This window comes from Lepidochelys kempii, chromosome 6, assembly GCF_965140285.1.
Source record: "Lepidochelys kempii isolate rLepKem1 chromosome 6, rLepKem1.hap1, whole genome shotgun sequence".
NCBI lineage: Eukaryota > Metazoa > Chordata > Testudines > Cheloniidae > Lepidochelys > Lepidochelys kempii.
Window position 1 is genome coordinate 133,061,230 of NC_136385.1, and position 26,250 is coordinate 133,087,479.

The 26,250-nt window shown below is 44.5% G+C and overlaps 1 pseudogene; it reads left to right on the plus strand.

Moving 5' to 3' along the window:
• The first annotated feature begins 9,194 nt into the window (after nucleotides 1-9,194).
• LOC140913969 (U2 spliceosomal RNA) lies at nucleotides 9,195-9,363 on the plus strand (annotated as a pseudogene).
• The last annotated feature ends 16,887 nt before the right edge of the window (nucleotides 9,364-26,250 follow it).

Consider the following 26,250-nt stretch of genomic DNA (forward strand, 5'->3'; position numbering starts at 1 on the left):
TATGAATACTTCCCAGAGTGCAGATGGGAAAGGTGCATGAAAGTGAACCCCACAATTGGATTTTCAGTGTCTGGATACTCAGTCATGTCCTACAGATTTGCTTGGGTGTTTGGAGTAACATATGCCCTCCCTCCAGAGAGTTCTGGGGGGTCAGAGAGGAAGGGAGGAGAGATGCTGCTAGAGCTGACTGGAAGATGACAATTCTGTTTCCTGTCGACTTCTGAGATTCTGAAATGTGGGTTTGTGCCACGCTGGCTTGAAACCAAACGCTTCCCAACGTTTCTGCAAAAATTAAGTTGTGTTGAAATGTCCGTTTTTGAATCAAAACCTGCATGTGGGGAAGGGGGGGCACGTACTGGCTTACAGGGAGGGAGAGGGCAGTTCAAGTCCCTGCTCAGCATCACCAGCCAACTGTGGTGTGGGAGAATGTCTCTCTCACACACAAAAATGTCACTGAAACCAATATGCCTCTGCAAACCATGTCAATTTTGACAGGAAGCACATACTGGTAACACTTCATTTAGACAACCAGCTCTAGTTCTGACCTACCCCTGGCCAGCAGGGAGCAGTGCAAGTCATGTGGATCCGTTACCATTTACCACCTCCAGAGCACTCCACGAGGAGCCGAACCATCCAGGCTTGGCAACATTTGGATTTTGGTAAATTGCGCTCCTTTCAGTAAAGACCGTGTGATACAGGAGGTGGGTTGCTAGCTTATCTCCAGTGCCGCACACTTTCAGCCCTAGCTCCTTTGTAAGTGAGCTTTACCTTGTGTGAATAAATATGCATGTTCCTTTCTCAATTTCACTGTCCCTCACGCATTTCCAGTAAGTACTATTTTTGCTTTAATTCATTGCTATCCATTTCTTCTTCGTTTCCTTCATATGGTTAAAGTCACTTACAAATTTTTAATTACATACAATACTTTACCAGATGCTTTGTATTTACACTGTTCCGTATGCCCTGTTATGTTCCCATGGACTGCACTCATTTTCAGTTTTGTCCTGGCATTGAAGTAACCACTGACAACTCCCTTCTTTTCTTTACAGAACTGGAGGTCTGTCTTTCATTTATCCTCATCCATCATATTCCACATTGCACACTCTTAACGTTGACTGTTTGACCACACTTTGATTTTTGACCATGCTGTGACTCTTTAAAGTTATTCATATCGACTCCCACTGCCACTCCTGCCTAGCAGACGTTTTTTAGACTTGCCCTCTATCGATATGGATTTGATTAACTGCGACATCTACTAGTCTTCCTATGCATCCAATCTGGTCAAATGTCTTATCATTATTCCCCAATGTTTCTCCTGCTCAGTGTTGCAGGTTTGATTAATATTAATATTTCTAATTAAGGAACATAAGGATGTCCATACGTCCAGACTGGGTCAGACCAAAGGTCCATCAAGCCCAGTACCCTGTCCTCTGACAGTGGCCAATGGCAGGTGCCCCAAAGGGAAGGGAATTGTTCCTGGAGAGCTGCCCAGTCCAGACCTTGAACCCGGAGGTTAGATATTCTATTGCAAATGAGCTCTGAAGGAAAATCCTGCTTATTAGTAAATAGCATTTGAGTTAAGCTACTGTACATTTCTTGGGAGTTTTCTTTTGTGGACTCACTGGCCTGAATTGAGTTTGTCTCATGACTGAGTTGGACACAGAGACTTGGCCTACACGCAAAGGACTGATAACCTGTTAGACTTCTTCAGTAGTCCCCATGAGTGTTGTAGCAACTAAACATGGCTTTTGCCTTGAGGCTTTAAGACCTCCAGATAATCAGGCCAGATTCAGATGTCGTGAAAATGGGTGTAACTCCATTGATTTCTGTGGTCCTGTATCCTATTCAAACTGGTCTGGCTGTGTATTCCACATATCAATCTTGTCCATGTGCCTCTTTAACTGGTAAATTAAGTAATAACAGTGGATATACTGGTTACCTATCAAGCATATACATCCAATGCCCCTGCTGCCCAGTCTATCATGCAGACCTGTTTTTACAGCCAAGTAGCACGCCTCCAGGTGCTCAGCTTTATCCCCAGTGTAACTCTGTCAACGTAAGAGGAGTTAAGAGAGCTCTTGTGTGGTATGCAGTATGGAGCGCAGGCTTTTTGCATATCCTTGCCCGCGTGAGTGGAGGTTCGCATGGGCACGCAATACAGGCTGAGAGCTAGCTGTAGGTCACACCAAGCGGAAGTAATTCTCAAGTGCTACTACAACCAGCTTCTTACTGAGTGCTCTTGAGAATAAGGAAAGGAAGGGATGCGGGCAGGTGATGGGAATGTCAAAAGACACTTGTGTTTCGCTGCATCCTGATCAGGTACATGAGACACTTAGCTATACGCTCCTGCCCGGCAGGAGCACGTTGGTGACTGTCTCTCCCCCGTTAATGCTGAAATGTATTCCATTGTGTTCCGTGTCCTGCTCATCATCGGTAAGGCTGCAGTTTCCAGCCCTAGAGATGGTTGCTGTAGCCCTTTTCGTTTCCCTATATGTTACTGCGAACAAATCATAAACAATGAGACAATGCAAGGCAACACCAATTTTTATTCGTAGGGTTTTTGCATGGTTTATATTTTCTGATTGTCGGTATTATATTTCCTTTTTTTTTTTTTAGTTTCACAGATTTTAAGGCTGGAAGGGAACATTATATCATATAGTTGGACCTACTGCATATCACAGGTCATTAAATGCCAGCCAGATAACCCTGAATTGAAGGTAAAATTTAATTCAGACCAAAACATTTTGGTCCTTAGGAAACTAAACTGTGTGCCCCAGGCAGGAAGCAGGAGACACTGAGTCGCCAATGCCTGAGGCCTCTGCCACGCCCAGATGATCCCAGAAGGCAACCCATACCCCAAACTGCGTTACCTAGGGAGGTGGTAGAATCTCCTTCTTTAGAAGTTTTTAAGGTCAGGCTTGACAAAGCCCTGGCTGGGATGATTTAATTGGGGATTGGTCCTGCTTTGAGCAGGGGGTTGGACTAGATGACCTCCTGAGGTCCCTTCCAACCCTGATATTCTATGATTCTATGCAGAGGGGAGGCAAAGCTTCCCCTATACCTCACGGTCCCTGCCCATCTGACCTGGTGGAAAATCCCTTCCTGACCCCAGATCTGGTGATCAGTTTGTCCCTAAACATGTGAGCAAAACACACCACCCAGTTATCTAAGAAAGAGGATTCTCTGTGCCATCTCCGAGCACTGTCCCTCCCCGCACCCCCCAATCCAGTGTTTTGTCTTCTGCTGTGGCCATCCCTGATAATTCCCAGAATACGTTTAGTCAGTTGTGCATCAGGGAAAAATAATTCCTTCCTAACCCCTGCAGGTGATCTGTTGAAGCCTTGAAGCATCAGGTTTGACAGTAGTCATTATTCTTAGTGCAGAGCTACAAGCGTCATGAGCATATTGATGGCAGCCCTGTTCTCCTGATGGCACGGGAAGGAAATCAATGAACAGTTGACTGACGGATTCACAGATTCTAGAAGGGACAGCAATGAGGATGTAGCTGACTCCTCCATTCCCCATTGCCCCCCCCCACCCCCACAAACACAGATGGCAGAATTTCTCCCTAAAGCTGGATTAAAGGATATTTTTAAAAAAGGTATCTAATCTCATTTTAAAGACTTCAAGTTATGGTGGTAACTTCAGCTTCCAGGCACTGAATCATGTTATGCCTTTTTCAGCAAGGTTGAAAAGCCCACTGCTCTCAGATATTTCTTCCATGTGTAAGTACCTATACATAGTAATCAAGTCACCTCTCAGCATTCTCTGTGATGAACTGCATAAATTGAACTCCTTAAGACTTTTATCGCTATTGTCCATTGATATTTCATTGATTACTCTGGCTTCCCTTATCAGTAGCCTACATTTTTTTAACTTGTAACTTATTTTCATTTCCACGTACTTCCCTTCTTTCAAACTTTTCTATATTATTATTATTATTATTATTATTTATTAATATTATATTTTTATCATGCTTCCTCAAATCCTTTTCAACAGGATGGCTTCTTCCCCAGCTTAACTTGTTTTTCATGTCTGTGGAATCATGGCTTCTGGAACATCCAGTAGAATGTCCTTGAACAACTCCCAGTTTAATTAATACTTTCCATTTTAAATGTATGTTCCTTGTCAGTTATGCTAACAATTGCTTGAAGCTTTAAAAATTGACCATTTTAAAGTTCCAAATATACATATTGCTGGTTGGTGCCATATTTTGTGTGCATACGGTAAAGGTAACCGGATCTTGACCACTGGTACCTAGGCAACTGCTAACTTTGAGGTCAGCAATTAATTCTTCTTCTGTCCATCGGAAGTGAGTTAGCTCATATGGGCTGCAGAACTCTGTGTTAAGAAGTTATCTTTTATTGTTAGGAATTCTGTTATGTTACTGGCCACATGAGATTAAATCACCCATGATAGTTTTTCTTCCTCCATGTTACAGACAGAAGTTTGGTAAACAGGATGAACTTTTCCTTAGTGACATTAGGTGGGGTGTAAGAGATGCTCACCAACACCCCACATCTTTTTTACCAGTTAGAACTTTAATCTAAAAGCATTTGAGGTCCTGTGAGTCTCAATTGTCTATGACTTTGTACCAAGTAGATTGCCATCCCTTCCCTCTTTTCCCATCCTGTCCTTGCAGAATAAGTTGTAACCATTGATTTTAACATTCCAGTCATTAGACCCATTCCACCTAATTTCAGTAATACCAACCATACCATAAATCTTCTCATATCTGAGCATCTCCAAATCCTCTTGTTTATTTCATAGGATCCTAGCATTGGTGTATAGACAATTAAAAATGTGGTCCTTCCATGCCACATAGTGCTTGGATTTGTCAAATGTATGATGCCTTGGGGCTGGTTTTCATATCTGGGTCTCTAAACCATGACTGCCCTGTTATTATACTCCCTCTTCATGGTTAGCGTGAAGTCCTCCCAGCTATCCTAGCTAATCTATCACCCAGGAGATTGGTACCTGTGTCTTCTACTGAAATGGAGGCCATCAGAAGTATTCAGCCCCCCTGCCTCCATAACAGAGACCTCAATGTTCCACAAAACCTTCCCTGCTACAGCACCTCTTTAGCCAACTGTTCACCACCAGTATCTTTTAAGAATTAGAACCGGCATTCAAAACATGTACCCTTTCATGAGCTCAGGGTTTCCTTCAGCTGTTGTTTGCATAATATGAACATTTCAGCATAATAACTTAAAATTAACCTCTAAAGAGGAACCATCTTGATAACTCTTCAGCACAGAAGTAGGCATGTTTTTTCTTGATTTTCTGGTACTTAGATTCAAATTGAGGAAACATTCTTTTTACAGCAAACTTGAGCAGGGCAAGGATTTCCATAACGGCTGGTGCTTTCTTGGCATTTGCTTTACACCCCTCAGTTCTCAGGCGTTTGCTTCAGTGAGGGTTGATCTGGATTTGACCGGAAACTCTGACTCCATAATAGGCTGATAAGTTTACAAGGTTGTTCAGAATGGAAATCTCTGCTCCAGCGTTGCTCAGCAATTCTGGTCTTTTTAAAGGTTACTCAGCTAATACAGCGGATAAAGGCCAAGATTTAAAGCCGGCTGCACTACAAAACCAAGATTTAACTTCTACTCCGGCCGTGCAAGCAGCAATGTTACCAAAAGCGAATGCTGGATTTCTGCGTGCCGGGAAGGGGTTTTGTGCACTGAATATTGTCTGCTCAACAGAAAGAGAAGCCATAAAACAAAGAGGCAGCGCATTTGCCCTGCAGTAGTAGATAGATACACTCCTTAAAGCAGTGCTTGAGATTAGCAAGTTTAGTTCATGGGAATCTACAGCAGAGGTCCCAAGCAGAAGGTGGGGGAGGGAAGAGCACTCTCCTGGCATGTAAAAGTCTCTCAAACAGGACAGTATATCTCAAATGCCTGCAGGCTACTGGCCTGGTTTTTTGGCTGTGCTGCCCTTTTCAGCCACAGGTTCAATTCGTGCCACTGTCTAAGTACCTGTCTGTGCCCATGTGTCAGATACCTTGACATCAAAATGGCTTCAACCTTCCCTGCCGTTAATTCCAGGCATGGAAAGGGAGGCTAGGTTTTAAAGAGATGTCTGTCCTATTGTTCCATTTCATTAGCACTGCAATGTATAAGCGTAATCTGAGCCCGGCAGTTGGTGTCACACAGCCATGAATGGTGCAGCGCGCTACTTACCTCCGGGGGGTGTGTGGAGTATTTTTAAAAGAGCAACTCACAGGCAGCATGAGGGGAGGCAAAGGGGAGCTCAATTGCGTTGCTCCAAGGTGTTCCGTGAAATCACCTTGAAAAGAGAGTCAGGTTCTTATTTCTCTATTTGTATCGAGCTCATGTGCCTCTTTCACCTGCAAGCCAGTCTGGCAATCTGAACTGGCTCTGTCAGTACTGAACGTAGCTGAACCTAAAAACAGACACGCTTCTTCGGTAAACCGGGGAAAAGGGGAAGAATTTCCAGACACTGCAGAAGTAACGAGGCAACTCGCACTAGCATAGACCATTTAGGTGGACGAGGCTTTCTTCTGGCAACTCGCAGAAGTTACTAGATCGCAGGCCCTGATTCTCATGGGAGACTTCAATCACCCTGATATCTGCTGGGAGAGCAATACAGCGGTGCACAGACAATCCAAGAAGTTTTTGGAAAATGTAGGGCACAATTTCCTGGTGCAAGTGCTGGAGGAACCAACTAGGGGCAGAGCTCTTCTTGACCTGCTGCTCACAAACTGGGAAGAATTAGTAGGGGAAGCTAAAGTGGATGGGAGCCTGGGAGTCAGTGACCATGAGATGGTCGAGTTCAGGATCCTGTCACAAGGAAGAAAGGAGAGCAGCAGAATACGGACCCTGGACTTCAGAAAAGCAGACTTTGACTCCCTCAGGGAACTGATGGGTAGGATCCCCTGGGAGAATAACATGAGGGGGAAGGAGTCCAGGAGAGCTGGCTGTATTTTAAAGAATCCTTATTGAGGTTACAGGGACAAACCATCACGATGTGTTGAAAGAATAGTAAATATGGCAGGCGACCAGCTTGGCTTAACAGTGAAATCCTTGCTGATCTTAAATACAAAAAAGAGGCTTACAAGAAGTGGAAGATTGGACAAATGACCAGGGATGAGTATAAAAATATTGCTCGGGCATGCAGGAGTGATATCAGGAAGGCCAAATCACACCTGGAGTTGCAGCTAGCAAGAGATGTTAAAAGTAACAAGAAGGGTTTCTTCAGGTATGTTAGCGACAAGAAGAAAGTCAAGGAAAGTATGGGCCCCTTACTGAATGAGGGAGGCAACCTAGTGACAGAGGATGTGGAAAAAGCTAATGTACTCAATGCTTTTTTTGCCACTGTCTTCACGAACAAAGTCAGCTCCCAGACTACTGCACTGGGCAGCACAGCATGGGGAGAAAGTGACCAGCCCTCTGTGGAGAAAGAAGTGGTTCAGGACTATTTAGAAAAGCTGGATGTGCACAAGTCCATGGGGCTGGACGAGTTGCATCCGAGAGTGCTAAAGGAGTTTGCGGCTGTGATTGCAGAGCCATTGGCCATTATCTTTGAAAACTCATGGCGATCAGGGGAAGTCCCGGATGACTGGAAAAAGGCTAATGTAGTGCCAATCTTTAAAAAAGGGAAGAAGGAGGATCCTGGGAACTACAGGCCAGTCAGCCTCACCTCAGTCCCTGGAAAAATCATGGAGCAGGTCCTCAAGGTATCAATTCTGAAGCACTTAGACGAGAGGAAACAGGAACAGTCAGCATGGATTCACCGAGGGCAAGTCATGCCTGACTAATCTAATTGCCTTCTATGACGAGATAACTGGTTCTGTGGATGAGGGGAAAGCAGTGGACGTGCTGTTCTTTGACTTTAGCAAAGCTTTTGACATGGTCTCCCACAGTATTCTTGCCAGCAAATTAAAGAAGTATGGGCTGGATGAATGGACTATAAGGTGGATAGAAAGCTGGCTAGATTGTCGGGCTCAATGGGTAGTGATCAATGGCTCCATGTCTAGTTGGCAGCCGGTATCAAGTGGAGTGCCCCAAGAGTCGGTTCTGGGGCCGGTTTTGTTTAATATCTTTATAAATGATCTGGAGGATGGTGTGGATTGCACCCTCAGCAAGTTTGAAGATGACACTAAACTGGGAGGAGAGGTAGAAACGCTGGAGGGTAGGGATAGGATACAGAGGGACCTAGTCAAATTGGAGGATTGGGCCAAAAGAAATCTGATGAGGTTCAACAAGGAGAAGTGCAGAGTCCTGCACTTAGGACGGAAGAATCCCATGCACCGCTACTGACTAGGGACCAAATGGCTCGGCAGCAGTTCTGGAGAAAAGGACCTAGGGGTTACAGTGGACGAGAAGCTGGATATGAGTCAGCAGTGTGCCCTTGATGCCAAGAAGGCCAATGGCATTTTGGGATGTATAAGTAGGGGCATTGCCAGCAGATGGAGGGACGTGATTGTTCCCCTCTATTTGAGATTGATGAGGCCTCCTCTGGAGTACTGTGTCCAGTTTTGGGCCCCACACTACAAGAAGGATGGGGAAAAATTGGAAAGAGTCCAGCCGAGGGCAACAAAAATTATTAGGGGACTGGAACACATGACTTATGAGGAGAGGCTGAGGGAACTGGGATTGTTCAGTCTGCAGAAGAGAAGAATGAGGGGGGATTTGATAGCTGCTTTCAACTACCTGGAATGTGGTTCCAGAGAGGATGGTTCTAAACTATTCTCAGTGGTGGAAGAGGACAGGACGAGGAGTAATGGTCTCAAGTTGCAGTGGGGGGGTTTAGGTTGGATATTAGGAAAAACTTTTTCACTCGGAGGGTGGTGAAACACTGGAATGAGTTACCTAGGGAGGTGGTGGAATCTCCTTCCTTAGAAGTTTTTAAGGTCAGGCTTGACAAAGCCGTGGCTGGGATGATTTAATTGGGGATTGGTCCTGCTTTGAGCAGGGGGTTGGACTAGATACCTCCTGAGGTCCCTTCCAACCCTGATATTGTATGATTCTATGATTCAAGCTCACAAAGAGGCTCGCCTATGACGCTCCTGATTAGGTGAGACGTCCAGACCCACAGGAAGTTGTCTGAGCAGCTAGATGTTTGCCTGGGTGCTGCTATGGACCCTGCCTTGTCTGTCTCTGTACTCCTGCCTCTCAGCCTTTTCCTGACTCTTGCCCTCCTCTTCAGAGATCCCCCATCTGCTCCCAGTTCCTGCTTTCCTGCCTTGCTCTTGTCAGTTTAATATCTGATATGTTCTCTATCTGAGAACTTTATATTAAATGGATTTTTGGAACAGGGAGATGGATTAGTAGCTTGCTCTGTCCACTCCACGCATCAGCCTGGTATTGCAGTACTTCCGGGTATGGTGTCCCTCCCTCTGGGGAGAACATGCTGGTTAAAAAAAAAGAAAAAAAAACAGGTGTGTTGTGTGGCTGCGGGTCTTTTACTGGTAACTTTGGGGTCAGTTTGTCAATTTTCCAGGTCCCTGCTCTATGCCCTACCTTTGGTGCTGACTCCGGCTCTGACCTTTGAATTGGCACCTGACTGACTCTGACTCTAGTTACAGGCTCCCAACTCTACCTCTTAGGCCTCAATGCCCAGGCCCTACAGCTACCATCTTGTCAATCTGGGGTTCGTTTCCCACCTACCATGCAGCCACCACAGCGGGGCATGGTTGGTGATGAGAGTGAAGGTTGCTCCGAATAAATAGTACCTCAGGATCTCGATGGCTCACTTTATCACCAGGCACTCCTTTTCAAGCCCTGCATAGATGTTTTTCATGGGCAGGAGCTTTCTGCTCAACTATAATATGGGGTGCTCCCCATCCTCAAACTCCTGAGAGAGGATATCCCCTGCCCCCATGTGCAGGCATCAGTCTGTAGGATGAAGTCCCAAGGAAAGTCCAGGCTACATAGTACTGGTACTGCAAAGATTCTCTTTATTTCCCCACCTGTGTCTTGGGAAGGGACACGCCCTCACACTGGGTGGGAGGCCCCTACTGAGCCCTCCGGGGCCTGTGTTGTGATGGCAAGGCGCATCTGCAAGACTTGTTCAGCCTGGAGGAGGAGTCACTTAAAAGGAGAAACTTACCACTGGAAGGGGCGGTGAACAGGAAGAAGGCTGCCCCGCGTAGAGATGGAGGGTAACAGAAGCAGTCCAATGGAGGAAGAGAGAGCCTCGGGGACCCCCACTCCGGAGCTGTCCTGGCTGTCAGCAAAGCAATACACTCCAGCAAGACGGGTAGGAGGTAAACCCATGAAGGGGCACTAGATTTTGAGAGACTACGCTGATAAAGTCAAACATATAGGGTTGTCTGAGAGACTGGTGCTCGTTCCAACCACCTCCCGTGTGTTGCCAACTGGGGTAGAAGAGAGGGCAAATGATGGACAGTGGGACATTGGGGACGGGGGCTATGGAGGCCTGCCCCCCCCACATCTGGGTACACCTTTTGTGGTGCCTTTTTGTGTAGAATGTCCATCAAAGGGGCTGTGATTGTTGAGAAGCGGGGTATGAATCGTTAATACTAATCAGCCAGCCCCAGAAGGGATTTCACTGCTTAGTGCTTAGTGGTGGGGACTGGTGAGTCTACTGGGGCCTTTACCTCATCTGTCAGTGGCTTCATTCTCCCATTCCCCAGGGTGGATCTCGGGTATTTTGTTTCTGCACAGACAGTCCGACATTCCCTGAGGGCCTGGAGCACTGCTCCAACCCACTGGATATATTGTTCCCAGGTACTAGTACAAACCACTACTTCATCCAGCGAGGTCAGCGCGTCTGTCCAGTGGGATAGGAGTATTGTATCCATCTGTCTTTGAAATGGTGCTGGGGGCCCATGGAGACTGAAGGGTTTAGAATTGATAGAGGCCATAAGGTTTGGCAAATGAAGTCAGTTCCCTGGACTCCAGGGCTAACAGGGTTTGCTGGCATCCCGTAGTGAGGTCTAACACTGTTATGAATTGTGCCTTCCCCAAGCCATCCAGGTTTTCATCAATCTGAGGCATGGGCAATGCATCAAACATAGATACTGCATTCACTTTATGGAAGTCAATACAACCAAATTCTGTTGTCTAATTTGAGGACCAGCATGACTGAGTACTTCATTCACTATGGGACTCCTCAATTACCCCCAGTTGAAGCATGCTCTGTATTTTTTTCACAGTGTCTCTTAACTGCTCAGGTATCTGGAAGTGGCCCTGCCAGACAGAACTCCTGGGTTTAGGATGAATGTGGTCTTCAATCAGATGGGTTCTCCTGGAATGAAAACACCTGGAAAGTCCCTAACCAGCTCTCTGGCTTCCTCTTGTAGTGCCTGGGATAGATATTCCCCTAGGGGTACTTCTGTGGATGGCTCTGGGACTACCCTGGGGATCCTAAATCTAGCTCTTGTGTCTGGGTGAATAAAGAAAACCTCGCAGGCTTGCCATTATTTTAACAAGTTAACGTGGTATATCTGGGACTCCCTACCCTACTGGCCCTTCCCCCACAATCCCTGGCACCCTACTCAGACTTGGCCCAGGTGTTAACCCCTTAGGGAAAGTGCAAATATATCCCCTGGCCTATTGAGGTCCCATCTCTCATGGACTCCGATGCAGGTGAGTTTGGCCTCTTGGGTTTTTCTGGTGATTCACAGTCAGATTTTGCTTCCCGAAAGCTTTCCGCAAGGTGGATTGCCTCTTATACATGTGACTCAGTGGCGACAGACCTACTAATGGGATCCATGGAGTGGGATCTGACAGAACTGTTCTAAAGTTTGCCGCCCCAACTTTATTCACATCTTCCTTGACCTCTCTGTTTTCCTTTTTGCAGCCACTCACACTCTCCTGCTCAGCATCCTCGGGCTTTCACAGCTCCTTCCTCTTGTGCTCCTCCTACCAGTCTAGTCATTCTGCAAAGAGGAACTCGTGGAGGGTCTTTTCCTCTTCTCCTCTCCTGTTAGGTAGGGGGATTCCATAGACCCCCATCCCTGTGACCCCTTACTCTCTTGCTCTCTCTTCTAGTACCTCTCCAAGACTATGACAGGGTTCAAAAAGAACTAGATATGTTCATGGAGGATAGGTCCATCAATGGCTATTAGCCAGGATGGGCAGGGGTGTTCCTAGCCTCTGTTTGCCAGAAGCTGGGAATGGGCGATGGGGGATGGATCACTTGATGATTCCCTGTTCTGTTCATTCCCTCTGGGGCACCTGGCATTGGCCCTGGAAGACAGGATACTGGGCTAGGTGGACCTTTGGTCTGACTCAGTATGGCCGTTCTTATGTTCCATCCAGTTCTGTCTCCCGGCTCATCTCCTCCTAAATGTCTCATCATTATTCCCCACTTCTTACTCCATGGTATTCCTAAAATCTGACTTCCCCCCTGCCCCTAAATACACGGCTAAAACACTTGCCCAAGTCCACATCATCACCCCTCCCACATCTCGATAACTGTAACCTATTCCTCTCTTTTCTCCTTGGCATCTGCATTGGCCCCCATTCAAACACAGTTCTTAAGATCATCTCCCTAGTCTGTCCTGACCATGGCACCTCACCCTATTAATTGTCTGTTGGCTCAACAATCTAATTAAACAGAGTGGGAATAAGGCAAAATGATTTTTTTTATATAAGCTTCTGAAATATTTGAAAACAACGCTGGCCCAGCTCTAGTTTTCTGTCCCTCTCCAGTGTATTTTTTGCAAGCTGCACAGGTGTTGAGCCACATGATACTTGTTCATCGTCTGTTATGAAACCAAATTTTCAGCAATCCTCCCTTAATGCATCTGCAAAATTTATATTCACTTCATGTTTGATTGCTTAGAATCCACATTTGCATGGGCAGAACAGGCAACATACTCTTTTTAACATGAAAATTCACCGAATTTTTGTGGCTGGTCCACTAGAGGATAACAGCCTACTAAAGTTGCCAGCTTATGTAGTTACTCCTTTAGCTGAGGTGGTAGAGGACAGTGCTTTAAACACACTGTTGGGGAGTCATTATATTTGTTTCCAAAATCCTTGGAGGTGACCAGCAGTGTCAATTTTGTTTTGGTTGAGTTTATTAGAATGACATGCAAAATGCCCCCAGCTAATTGGGTAGGACAGGCATTTAGTACAGATTGGAAAATTGTAATGGGTGAGATATGCGCCCCCAAGAGCAGCACCAGGGAACGTAGTGCCAGCAAAACATCATTTCTAAAGTGCTTCAAGTTTAAAAGGCACCCTCTCCACAGCTGGATTTGAGGGACAGCAGAGAGATCCTGCTTTTACCGGCTCCTCCGTGCCCCTGGAGATCTGTAAGGCAGCTACAGTCCATTCTGGCTCCTCAGCACCAGGAGTTCTTTCTATTGATTTAGGATTTGTTGGGTTCAAATGCAAGCTGCCTAATTGAACAAGCTCATTCATTTTTGAGGCTATAGCAGCAAGTGGCATTGCTTGGAATTTTTAAAGAAATGTGTCTTGGCTTGATATTCTATTTAGGAATGGAGAGAAATTTGTTCTGAAGGCAGAACTCTTCAAAGGAAAGAGCTTGGAATCTACCTTGAGACAAAATGTAAATGCATAATTTAAGCAATAAGCATTTTGTTGTGTGTTGTTCTTTGAAGCTTGCAAAGATTCCCCAAGACAGGTGCTCCATTAAAGCTTTGACATTGTGTTTCCCGCTAACTTCTTGGTAAACTTCATAGATGGGTTGCATCGTAAATGGGGAAGTTGGAGTCCTTCACAGAGACCTAGAAATCTCTCAGAAAAACTTTCATCCCAGAGTGATGCTAACTTGGAAGTTTTACGGAGCTTGCCATTGAGTCAGCCTTATTCACAGGTGTAATTGTGGCTCCTCAGGGAAGGGTAGGACAATAGGCAGACAAAGCTTTCATCTTTTTTCCCCTATCCTTAGCTCTCTTCCCCTCTTGTTCTCCCTTTTCTGCACTTCCCACTGTCTCCCACCCCATTGTTCAGCCTTTTTAGCAGAGCTGGTTACATTGGTCATTGGTAGAGGATTTAGCCTTTGGTGGTGTATTTGTTGTGAACTCTCCTCATTACACAAAGTAAAACTATTTCCCCTTGTTTATCCCCCCCTCCCCCCCTGCTGTTTCTCAGATGTTCTTGTCAACTGCTGGAAATGGCCCACCTTGATTATCACTACAAAAGGTTCCCCCCCTCCCGCTCTCCTGCTGGTAATAGCTCACCTTACCTGATCACTCTCATTATGGTGTGTATGGTAACACCCATTGTTTCATGTTCTCTGTGCATATAAATCTCCCCACTGTATTTTCCACTGCATGCATCCAGTGAAGTGAGCTGTAGCTCATGAAAGCTCATGCTCAAATAAATTTGTTAGTCTCTAAGGTGCCACATTATCCTCCATTTCTTTGAATATGTTTCTGGGATAGGAGCAGAGAACAATAAGGGCCACAGGAACTACGTGCTTCTAGTCAATAGGAAATAACCTTCTCAGAAGTCCCTCACTTTGTCTCCCATATTATACTTCCTGATTCCCTCTAGTAAATGGAGGACCAGGAGCTTTATGGTTTTAACGTAACATCAGATTTCCTTTCCTATGGAAAGTTAATATTGTAATACCCTTAGGAGATAAATCATTAAAATAGTTTAAGACTAAATTCAGATTTTCAACTTGAGCTAATGATTTGGACAAATAGTTTTGAACTTCTGAGTTATTCATGAGCTGCTCAATTTAGCTACTGGCTATTAGTTATATATGGGGTGTGATTGGTCACCTAAGTCACGTTGTATTCTTTCTGATCTCTGACAGCCTGACAGAGTCTTTTCAAACAAACTAAGAATAGCAACGAGCAGTCAAATCCATGGATTCATGAGGATGTGGGTACTTACTCATACAAAAAATACCCATTTGCCAACACCCATGGAAGCAAAAACCCTTGCTCAGAAATATTCACAAACCTTGAATAATGAATATCAGGAATAAGTCAGTGTAGTTTGCCATTTGAAGCAAGGTTTCTGAAAGCTGTTGATCAGTATTTGACCAGCTCTACTTTTTACTCACTGTTAAATACTATGAGTAATATTGTCACAGGTCCCATCACTGCTCCTCATTCCAGTTTGTTGAGTCAAATATCGGGGGGTAGCTATGTTAGTCTGTAGCCACAAAAACAACAAGGAGTCCGGTGGCATCTTAAAGACTAACAGATTTATTTGAGCATAAGCTTTCATGGGTAAAAACCTCACTTCTTCAGATGCATGGAGTGAAAGTTACAGATGCAAACATGAATACTGATACATAAAGAGAAGGGAGTTACCTCACAAGTGGAGAACCAGTGTTGACAGGGCCAATTCGATCAGGGTGGATGTAGTCTACTTCCAACAGTAGATGAGGAGGTGTCAATTCCAGAAGAGGCAAAGCTGCTTCTGTAATGAACCAGCCACTCCCAGTCCCTATTCAAGCCCAAATTAATGGTGTTAAATTTGAAAATAAATTTTAGTTCTGCTGTTAATTTTTAGTTCTGCTAGAAATTCTTGCCAGCTTTCAAATCTCGTATTCATTTGGTCTTATTATTAATATAATCAGTAGAGCTGGTCGGGAACAAGAATCTTCATCTAGGGAATTCAAACGTTTCCAGAAATATAATAATTCCAAATCAGAACAAAAGGCCAAAATCTCAATATTTCCCATGAAATGAGAATTCCAAAAAAGAAAAAAAATATTTGGGACCTTCAAATAGTTTCATTTTGACAATGTTCTGCAGTTTAATAGAATTTATATTGTATTAAAACATTAAATATATTATATATAAAATAGCAAAAGTATTTTAATATAATGCAGAAGTCTAAACAAAATCAAAACAATAAGGTCAAAATGAAGCGGTTTTACTTTACTGAAACAAAATGTTTTGACATTATCAAAATGATACATTTTGACATAAAAACAAAACGAGATACTCAGAATGATGCATTTTGACTTTTTCCCTTCAAAATTTGATGAAAGTGCAATTTGTGGTGGAAAATGGTTCTGTCACTTTTTTCGACCAGCTCAAACCATGAGCAATGTTTGTTAAGCTGATATTCATTAAGCTGATAGCTGACATTGTACTTGACACTCCACAAGATGAAAAAAGACTTCGTCCCGGTGCAGAGGAGCAGGGACTGACACACCTAAACAAATCAGACACACCAGGCGTTAATAGATGCAGAGGCAGATTCTATTTAAAGATGTCTCTTTTATGGTGCATGGGGAAGTATCTTCAGTGATGTGGGCTTCGTGGAAATAGTGAGTTTGGAGAAAGGGAAAAGAAGGGACATACTCCCATTATTTTCTCATTAATTATACACACCTTTGCTAATTAAATCTCAATTGGCTGTGAAGAGTTGTGTAAATCGACACGAGAGTCTATGGTGTATAGGCTATCTTCTGTTGCAATTGTCGTAATAGCCTAGATTTTCTTGTTGCTGCCTTGGCCCCTTCATATGCACTGATGGAAAATGCTGCTTTCTCGTCACTTCCCCTGGATCTGGTGTTTAATTGTTGAGCTCGTTGAACAAAAAGAAATTGTAGACGTTCAAAACTCCAGACATCAACAAAACCGTGTCACCCAGGATATTGCAGATCATTAGGGAGAGAAAATAAGTTCAGTTAAAATAAGAAACAACTTCATTTAAAGGGAGCATGTGGAGGAATGAGAATGGAAAACTCTGAATAACACCTTGACAGTGCAAAATATATGAGAAGCACTGCTTCCTATACTGGTTGGAGACAAGCCATGCATTGCATTGGGAAGTGTGAAATCAGAGGGATGTGGCCTGAAAGATTTAAGTATACATTATTTCCTCACATACGTGCTTTTCTCTTGCCTTGTATTTGTGAGTACAGTCATGCAAGTGGAAGGGGTTGTTTTAAATGGAGGAAGTTGCTTAGGGGTTTAGACCATGCATTGCAAATCTAGGGGTTTAGACAGCATTGCAAATCTGGCAGTCAGTATTAAAACTCAGCGCTTATTCCCCAAATCTTTGTTACAGTCTGGAAGCAAAGATGTGATCATGACATGCTAATAGTGCTGTGAAGGTGAAGAACCAGGAAAGTGCAAAAAGACCATTACAGGTGTTGTTTTTCTGCTGAGATGAAAGGAAAATAGAATGGGAGAAGTGATTGCCTGCTGGTGAAATCTGACATCATTCATTGGGAAGATGCATCGAAGGCAAAAACAATGCTGCACTTTGGGAATGAAGATGATGCAAGGATACTCTCATCGAGTGTTGGATCAGGAGAAGGTCTTGCACCCAGGATTTGTGGGGGGAGGGGTAGCTAAGGGGTTTGAGCATTGGCCTGCTAAACACAGGGTCGTGAGTTCAATCCTTGAGGGGGCCATTTAGGGATCTGGAGCAAAAATTGGGGATTGGCCCTGCTTTGAGCAGGGGTTTGGACTAGATGACCTCCTGAGGTCCCTTCCAACCCTGATATTCTATGATTCTATGAAAGAGAAAGGAAGTCTTGGTGGATTTGTAGTTCTGGAAATGTAATGAGCATCCTCATAGTGAAACATGGATGTGACATCTGAGCACACACATACCAGAAGGGATTTAGATTAAGCTTCAGATTAAATGCCTGTGAAAACCCATAAAATCACAGAGAAAGAGAATGAAGATGGAAACTATCCTGTAGGAGCATCAGCCTTTCTTCTCAACTTCCATACTCCACCATAAATGTAAGACTTGAGACTGAACAGAAAAAGGCCATCAGGTCATACAACAAACATGATTTTTACCAACATAGTAAATTCTAAGAATAGGTTTTCCCTCAAGGCAAAATATTGTAGGCAGCGTGTATTCAGAGGTAAGAAGGTGCGAGGTAAAGCTTTTGAAACAACCAATAATTTATATCTCATGAAAGTGAATAAAGAAATAATGCTTTTCAAGTGTGTACTGGAAGAAAAGGAGTGGCTTCTGCATGACACGGTGCTGTTCTGAACAGGCAGGCTGACCATTGCTACATGGAAGCAGGGTGTGCAGGACAGGAGAGGGACTCTGTCCTAGGAAGCCATGACTCTGAAAAAGATTTGGGCGTTATAGATGCTAATCAGCTGCATACGAGTTCCCAGTGCTCCACAGTGGCCAAAAGAGCGAATGCGATCCTGAGCTGCTTAACCAGAGGAATCTCAAGTACAGCAGTTATTTTACCTCTGTCTTTGGCACTGATGTGACCACTGATAGAATCCTGTGTCCAGTTCTGGTGTCCACAATTTGAGAAGGATGTTGATAAGTTGCAGAGGGTTCAGAGAAGAGCCACGAGAATGATTAAAGGGTTAGAAAACAAGCCTGACAGTGGTAGATTGAAAGAGCTCAATCTATGTAGCTTAACAAAGGTTATGTCTAAACTACAAGCTAGGGTGTGATTCCACTGCTTGTGTACATGCTTCTGCTAGATCTCATTGCACTGGAAACTGGTGGGCAATAGTGGGTGACTAAACTGCTTGGCCCCTACCTGTGCTAACTCAGCTACACTGCTATTTGTACTCATTCTAGCTCGGTGAGTGTGTGTGCGTGAGCTGGGAACACACATCTCTAATCTGTAGTACAGATGTAGCTAAAAGGAAGGTTAATGAGTGACTTGATCAGTCAGTAAGTACCTACATGGAGAGCAAGTATTTGATAATGGGCTCTTCAATCTAGCTGAAAAAAAATATAAAAAAGATCCAATGCCTGGAAGTTTAAGCTAGACAAATTCAGACTGGAAGTCAGATGTACATTTTTAACAGTGAGTAATTAACCATTGGGATGATTTACCAAGGGTCATGGTGGATTCTCCATCACTGAGTATTTTTAAATCAAGGCTGGATGTTTTTTTCTAACAGCTCTGCTCTAGGAATTATTGTGGGGCAGTTCTCTGGCCTGTGCGATACAGGAGATAATCACAATGGCCCCTTCTGGCCTTGGAATCTATGAATGCCGGAGAATGAACCTTTGTAAGGTCTGAGAATATTTGGTTTGGGTTTTATTACGTGAGAAAAGCAGAATCTAAGTTAATCTAATGTTTGTCCTGCTCCTTGCTTTAGCTGTGCGAGGGAGAGAGCTGCTCCTCCAGTGTTTCTGATCTGCTGCTGTGGTGGGGTGAGGCCCTGGCAGCTCGAACACCCACACAGGCTAGCTGAGGGGCTCTAAAGGAGAGCAGAGTAGCTCACTCACAGGCAGCCAGTGGAGAAGCAGATATCTGCTCTAAAGCTCTGCACCAGGAGCACTATGGGAGGCCCAGTGCTGGGGCCCCTGAATATTGGCGGCCAACCAGACCTGCTTAGGGGAAAGGACATTTGCAAGGTTGGAGACTTCTTCTTTGCTTTGTGTTGGGCACAAGCCTTTGCTTTCCCACCTTGCACAGAAAGACCAGAAGGAAGTGATCCAGTGAGGCAATTGCCTTGCACTCGACGGCAGGGCTAAGCCACCTGCCTACCTTTGGCTGCCGGATTGGAACCGGGTGGAGAGGGTGGGCTTGGGCTCCCGTACCTGCTCCCCGATGGGCATGGAGGTAAAAAGCCCGTCCCTCATACCAGCCAGTCATGGCTAGGAAGACCCTATACACCAAAGAGTTCCCACTCTGGGACTTTGGCCGACTGAAGCCTGAAGCCCCTTGATGGGCAGCAGAATTAGCCCTTTTTTGGAGGGCCGAGCCACAGGAGGGGACAGACCACCACTGGGTTGGAGTGGCTATCAACAGGGGGTGCCACGACAGAAGAGCGCCTCACCCAACCGGGGGACGGTGCCCATAGGGAACAGGCCCCTTCACGGCTGGGAACCGAGACGTGCTGGAAATCTGCTGTTCTCCGAAGTGATCCAGCCTGATTTTCTGCAGCGGCCTGTGCCAAAGGGGAAAGTTGGAGTTTCCTGTCAGGGTGTCAGTCGTGCTCTAGTCCCTCTTGTGCGCTGAAGGTATTACCCTAGTGGGTAGCAGAGTGCTCCGGGGAATTGTAATCACTGAGCCGTGAGCGGATGCCCATAGAGGGTGTTCGTGGCTAGGCTGGCGGGGGGGGACAGCAGCCTCTCGAGGACCATTCAGCTACTGTCCTGAGAGTGGCCCTTGGACTCCCCTAAGTTATACTGAGAGGTAGTTCGGCCCTGGTCAGAAAGCTAGCCAGACAGTTTCACCCCTGACCCAACCCCTTAGTCCAGCACTGGATGCTGCTTGGACAGACCCAGAGAACTGGCTCAGTATGCACCATGGGTTTAAACCAAACACCCTAAATTCACCCTTGCTACACACACACACACACACACTGGAAGAAAGTTTATATCCAAACTTTACAGCTTCAAGTCATTGCTAACCTCCTATCAAAACAATTACTAAAATCCCCTGTTAAACACAGTGTTGTGACTACTGTCAATAAGTGGGTAATTCATATTTATCTACATATGTGTTTCACCTAATTCCCAAACCATCTCACTACCCCATTTCCAGATAATTGATGACACTGGATTTGCACAGCAGAGACAGACCAAAGTGCTACAAGACTGGGATGGGAAGAATAATGAAGAAAGATTAGGCATATCTGGTGTTTATAGCTCGGGGGGGGGCGGGCGGGGGGGAACTTAAGCAGGAGTTCCTGGAGCTATACAGAATCCTGAAAATAAAAGAACAGATTGTAATGAATGAATAAACTGTTTAAGACACTAATTCAGATTCAGGAGGCCATTGCTCCAGCTGAAGATACCAGCAAGGATGACAAAATGTTCATAGCAATTGTTTCTGTGTTTTACAATTTTATTTCTGAAGGTAGCAAACAGAAGGTAGCAACATACTGCAAGAGAACCGGGGCATGGAGCGATTGTTACAGAAATATGTTCATGAAAATCCACTCACCGAGGGAATTTTTTAAGAACATCTGAGGTTGACTTCATTTGTTAAAGCAAAGAAGAAAAAACAGTGAATTCTATCAACAGGGATCAAAGAGCAACAAACTCTGGAGTTGAGCATTAAATATTCCGGATTCAGTGTATATAATGGATGGTGCCTGGAGAAAGTATGAAAATGTTTGTATTGGTTAGTCCAGTACATTTTTCTACAGCAAGGATATCTCAGGTGTTGCTGAGCAAAGGAACTGGACAGTTGTGCCACTAAGCAGCTATGAAAAATCATGCTGAAGTCAAAATAACTTAGCAGTGGATCCCATTTATGAAACATATCAATATTACCAACTCCCAGAACGGGGATAGACTTGTACTGTAGTCACACTTACAAAATATCGGCTGGTTTGAGGGATACTATTGGTTCCAGCAGCATTCCAACAGAGTAGGGAGTCTCTCTCAAACTGGTAGAAAATTTTGTGTTGGAAGAAACTTTTAAGTGTGACCAGCCTATAGGGAAAGCAAAGATCCCATTACATTTATTCAAAGAAGCCTGTAGCAGTATTTCCCTGTTTCAGTGTGATCCATTCTTTTTCGCTTCTCTGAGGGTCAATAACTTCTCAGTAATAAATTGTGTTTGGAATTCAGATGACAGATACATCGTGAGAATTTAGAAGTTTTCCCTGTAATTCTTTCCAGCATGTAGCATAATTATGTACAGGGATATTAACTGATAGTCAGTCCCCCAGAAATGAAATCTTCTAAGTACCCCCATGGAGTCCAAAGAAGAGTGTCTCTGTTATTGTTATCATTCAATTTTCAAAGCCAGAAAGCATTCCAAAGGTATGCACCCCTCCAGAATGCTAGGAAAAAGAGCTCTAGGGGCTTAATGGCAACTTGTAACTGGATTTTTTTTTTAAGGTAGGTGTTGTCAGGTAGTTTGCAGGAAGATTGTTGACCTTGCCACCTCTCTTGTTACAGGCTGTGGGACCTAGGGAAGGACAAGTGACCTAGTGGATAGGGAACTTCATTTGGACTCAGGAGATTTGAATTTAATTCCTGGCTAAGGCACAGAATTCCCACATGACCCTGGGCAGGTTACTTCATCTACTCTGTGCTTCAGTTCCCCCACCTTTAAGCTACGGATAGCACAACGGTGGTGGCATAAGGACAGAATCCATCCATCACTGTGAGGTGTTCAGACAACACATCAATGAGAGCCAGGTAAGTATCTATATCAATATGTTTGCATTCAGTTTTTCTCAGCCAATGTCAGTTTGTAGACGTTTGTTGGGCTCCAGTGTTTTCTTAACTTTCCATATTTGGCTAGGGCTGTGCATGGGAGGCTGATATTTGCATCTCATTTGGGTCCAAAACGTACATGGAGACAAACAATGGAAACTTGTCCAAAGACAACGGTTCTCCTCATTCTCTCCTCCCATCTGGGTGGGAAATGTGTGCAAGGTGTGAGTAAAAGGTTACCGAGAACCCCCAAACAGGGTGGAGGAGTGTGGTCTTGCCAGTTCTTTGCATTCTACGGAGAATCTGGAGCCCTTGGGTTTCCCCTCATGAGGAAAAACATATCTAATGCAATTAAGTTAAGCAAAACGTATGAGTGCTGAACTGTGTTTGCTCACTGCCTTCCCGTGGTCTGCTTCTATCTGAATAGCCAAAAGGGATATTGCAGGAGGTCACCACAGAACAGAAGAGAGGCCTCATGGTCCCTGGATCAGCTGCCCTATCTGAGAGCCTCTAGCAGTCCCCTGAGCATACCCCTTTCAAGTGCTAGGCCTGCACCTCCACTTCTCTTTAGGGTGGGGCTGTGTGGCCCAACCACTCCCTGACTGGGCCTCCAGATTGTGCACCTCCCTGAAAGCCGACTGTGGTACCTGGCAGGCCTAATGGACTTGGCATGTGCCAAAGTTTCCCTCCAAAAGCCTGTGGACAGTGACCACGAGCAGTGACTCAAGAGCAACTGCTCCAGCACAGCCTGGTTTATTCTGCCAAAAGTTGCAGAGTGCCGAGAGAAGTGGATTTAAAAGAACAGAGACCTGCATGCATACTGCCTGGCCCAGGCTTGGCATCCTCCTTCTGCCCCGTGTAGACCTGACTTAGCCCTGATGCTCCTCCAGTTCTGCCTGGTCACCCACTTACAGCCTTTTTGCTGCAGACCCATCGCCCCAGTCAGTCTCTGTGTCAGCCTGCAGTAGCTCACCACTTTGCCCCTCCCTCCTTCTCTGCAGGGCAGCTCCTTAAACATGCCAGTGTCTTTTGCTCTCTGTATACTCAGCCTTAGCGGACAGCCCTGTCACTAGGGCTGGTGTTGAGTCCTCCCTCTGAAAAGCTACAAATGTGGCTATTGTGTGTGAGGGTGTGTTAAGGGCCTTTATCTAGGCCATTGTTATACTGCTCCTGCCTGGTGTCTTTCATGCCCCCTTTTGATGTAACTGCATCTGGCAGTGGTATTCCTGCCTGCTTTCCACCTCTGGGCTTGGACTGCAGCTCTAATGTATGTTGTGTACACGTACGGCTTGGACTTCCACAATTGTTTACATTTCTCTTATTGAACACTTAATATTGAATTGACCTGAGATGTATTTCCAGGGTAGCCCTGTTTGGACCCAAATTTGATGCAGAACTGTCAGGGTTCCCTCCCCCTCTGAACTCAAGGGTGCAGATTTGGGGACCCGCATGAAAGACCCCCCCTAAGCTTATTTCTACCAGCTTAGGCTAAAACTTCCCCAAGGCACAAATTTGTTGCCCTTGGAGGGTATGCTGCCACCATCAAGTGATTTAACAAAGAATTAGGGAAGGGACTACTTGGAGTTCCTATTCTCCCAAAATATCTTCCCAAGCCCTTACACCCCCTTTCCTGGGGAGGCTTGAGAATAATATCTGGACCAATTGGTTATAAAGTGATCACAGACCCAAACCCTTGGGTCTTAGGACAATAGAGAAACCAGTCACGTTCTTAAAAGAAGGATTTCATTTTAATAAAAGGTAAAAATCACCTCTGTAAAATCAGGATGGAAAATAACTTTACAGGGTAACAAAAGATTCAAAGACACAGCAGAACTTCCTCTAGGCTTAGTTTCAAAAGTTACAAAAAACAGAAATAAACCTCCCTCCAGCAAAGGAAAAATTCACAAGCAGAACAAAAGATAATCTAACACGCCTTGCCTGGCTTTTACTTACAATTTTTGTAATGTGAGAGACTTTTAGGATGGTTTATAGGAGAAGGAGTTTTCTGACCTGATGCTTCTCTGCTTCCCAAGAAAACACACACAAATAAAGCCGTCCCCACCCCCACCCCCAAGATTTGAAAGTATCTTCTTTCCCCATTGGTCCTTTCGGTGAGGTGCCATCCAGGTTATTTGAGCTTCTTAACCCCTTACAGGTAAAGAGGAATTCTAGGCTACCCTTAGTTGTATGGTAATGACAACAACCATAGCGGGGCAGTAATGCCTGTAAACGAAAACAAGCTGCTGAACACATTTTTTGACAAAGGGAAGGCTAGGAGGACATAGCTGCTGATAATCAGATCTTTAGGTTAAACTGCAATGTGTGTTGATTGATACTCCATTTCCAGAAGCTGTAGGGCATGTCTCAATAGGTCATACAGACTTGATCAAAATGTTAAAGTTGTCTGGTGCTAATTTTATGAATGTTTTAAACAAGTGAAATGCAAGCTACTAGACTGTGTAGTCCAGATGAATGCCTGATAAACGAAGGGCCAGATTCCATACTTTTACTTGCACTGAACAGCACCTTTCTCCACAAGTAGTGCCACGGACATGAGACTACTCTTAGAGGAAGGGTATCAGAATCTCACATAAAACGGGGTTTATATTGGCAAGTCGATTGGGTAAAATGTAGGGGTGGGAGCCTGGTGCTTCCAATGTTTTGTACACTTACATTCGAGCTATTGATAATTTTAACCCAACGTCAAAAGGATCACATATTTGATCCTAAGCAGCTATGATAATGGATTGCTTTTAAAAAAATAACTCATTGTTTTTAGCCCTATATACTAGTGTATTGTAGGTCTCCTTGAGTGGCCTATAATTTATGAGCTCCTTAAACTGTCAGAATTTACGGAAGCTAAAGGACTGCCTGGGGTAAAAGCCTTGCTATGAAAGTCTCAGACTTAACTTCCATTAAACTGAGTAAATTATATATGTACTCCACAGATGCAGCAATACCTAGCAGGCACGAAAGGCAGCCATTACTCATAACTTCTCTGCCGTTAGTAATTTGTGTTTGAATTTTAACATGTAAACACAGGCTTTTGTTTCTTTCCATAGTTTCCTGTTTAATAGAATAGCATTCTGATTGATAAGAATGTGCAAAAAAAAATTACACAGCATCTACCACTTAAAAATGCTGCGGTCCAAATTCTGCCTTGACGTTATGCCCTTTGTAAGCCCGTTGAACGTCTTGTTTGCCTAGGGGTGAATCAAGACAGAGCATGTGCTTCCATGACCACTGACTAATGAACATTGTAAGTCACTACTTTAAACATTTAAGAAGACCTTAGTATAGTAACTTACTTTTCAAAATATCTCAGTTTTACAGCTAGTGATATGAAAAAAAAATTGTTTGGAAGAATCCAGGTGCGCAGCATTTCAATCACGAGCAAGGGTATGCTGGTACATTGTGTAACTCAGTTCAGGCGCACAGTGTGTTTATATCTATTGTAATTTCAATCCGATGTGATCTGAGCTTGCCAAAGTATTAAACTGAGGTTTATAATACAAACTCTACCTTAACCTAAGAGCAGCGATGTTGCAGCTAATGTTGTGGTATCACTACTTACTGTTAACTGAGATAAATAATGTGTCGCCAGCACTCTGTGCTTCTTCTCTTTGGCTGAGCTAAGCAGCCCTTTATTTAAGATGTCATTTCATTTCAACTCTTTCAACTCTGTGTGGTTTGCTAAGCAAACATTTCAGCTTACAAAACAGCCAGTCATATTTTCCTTAACAATAGCACTGGTGTCTCCCGTGAACTGTTCACACGCCATAACCTGAAGATGAAAAGAATATTGTTCATTTGTGTGTGTTTCAGTGTAATTCTGAGTTGAATGACTGCTAAACAGGTGCTGTTCTGGGTGGGGAATTGGGGGGCATGGCTGGAACTGACCACACCTAGTGAGTCTGGGCAATTGTCTCAAAAAATCAAGATCCCACGTTCTTCTCTTGTTTAGGTGTAATTTGAAAAGCGCTTATCCAGCGAATGCTGCAGCAGGTTGTGGGAACTACTCATGTGAGTAAAATTACACACAAGCTTCAGTGTCTGCAAAATCAGGGGCAGAGTGAGAATATAATATAGACTTAACATGGCTTCACAGCCTATGGGTATTATAAACCATTGTCTTGGGGAAGATCTCAGAGCAGACACTCAGCTAGTGTCAATTCTCATAGCTCTGTTGATTTCAGTGGACCATCACAATCTACTCCCACTGAGGAGCTGCTGCGTAGGGTTCAGC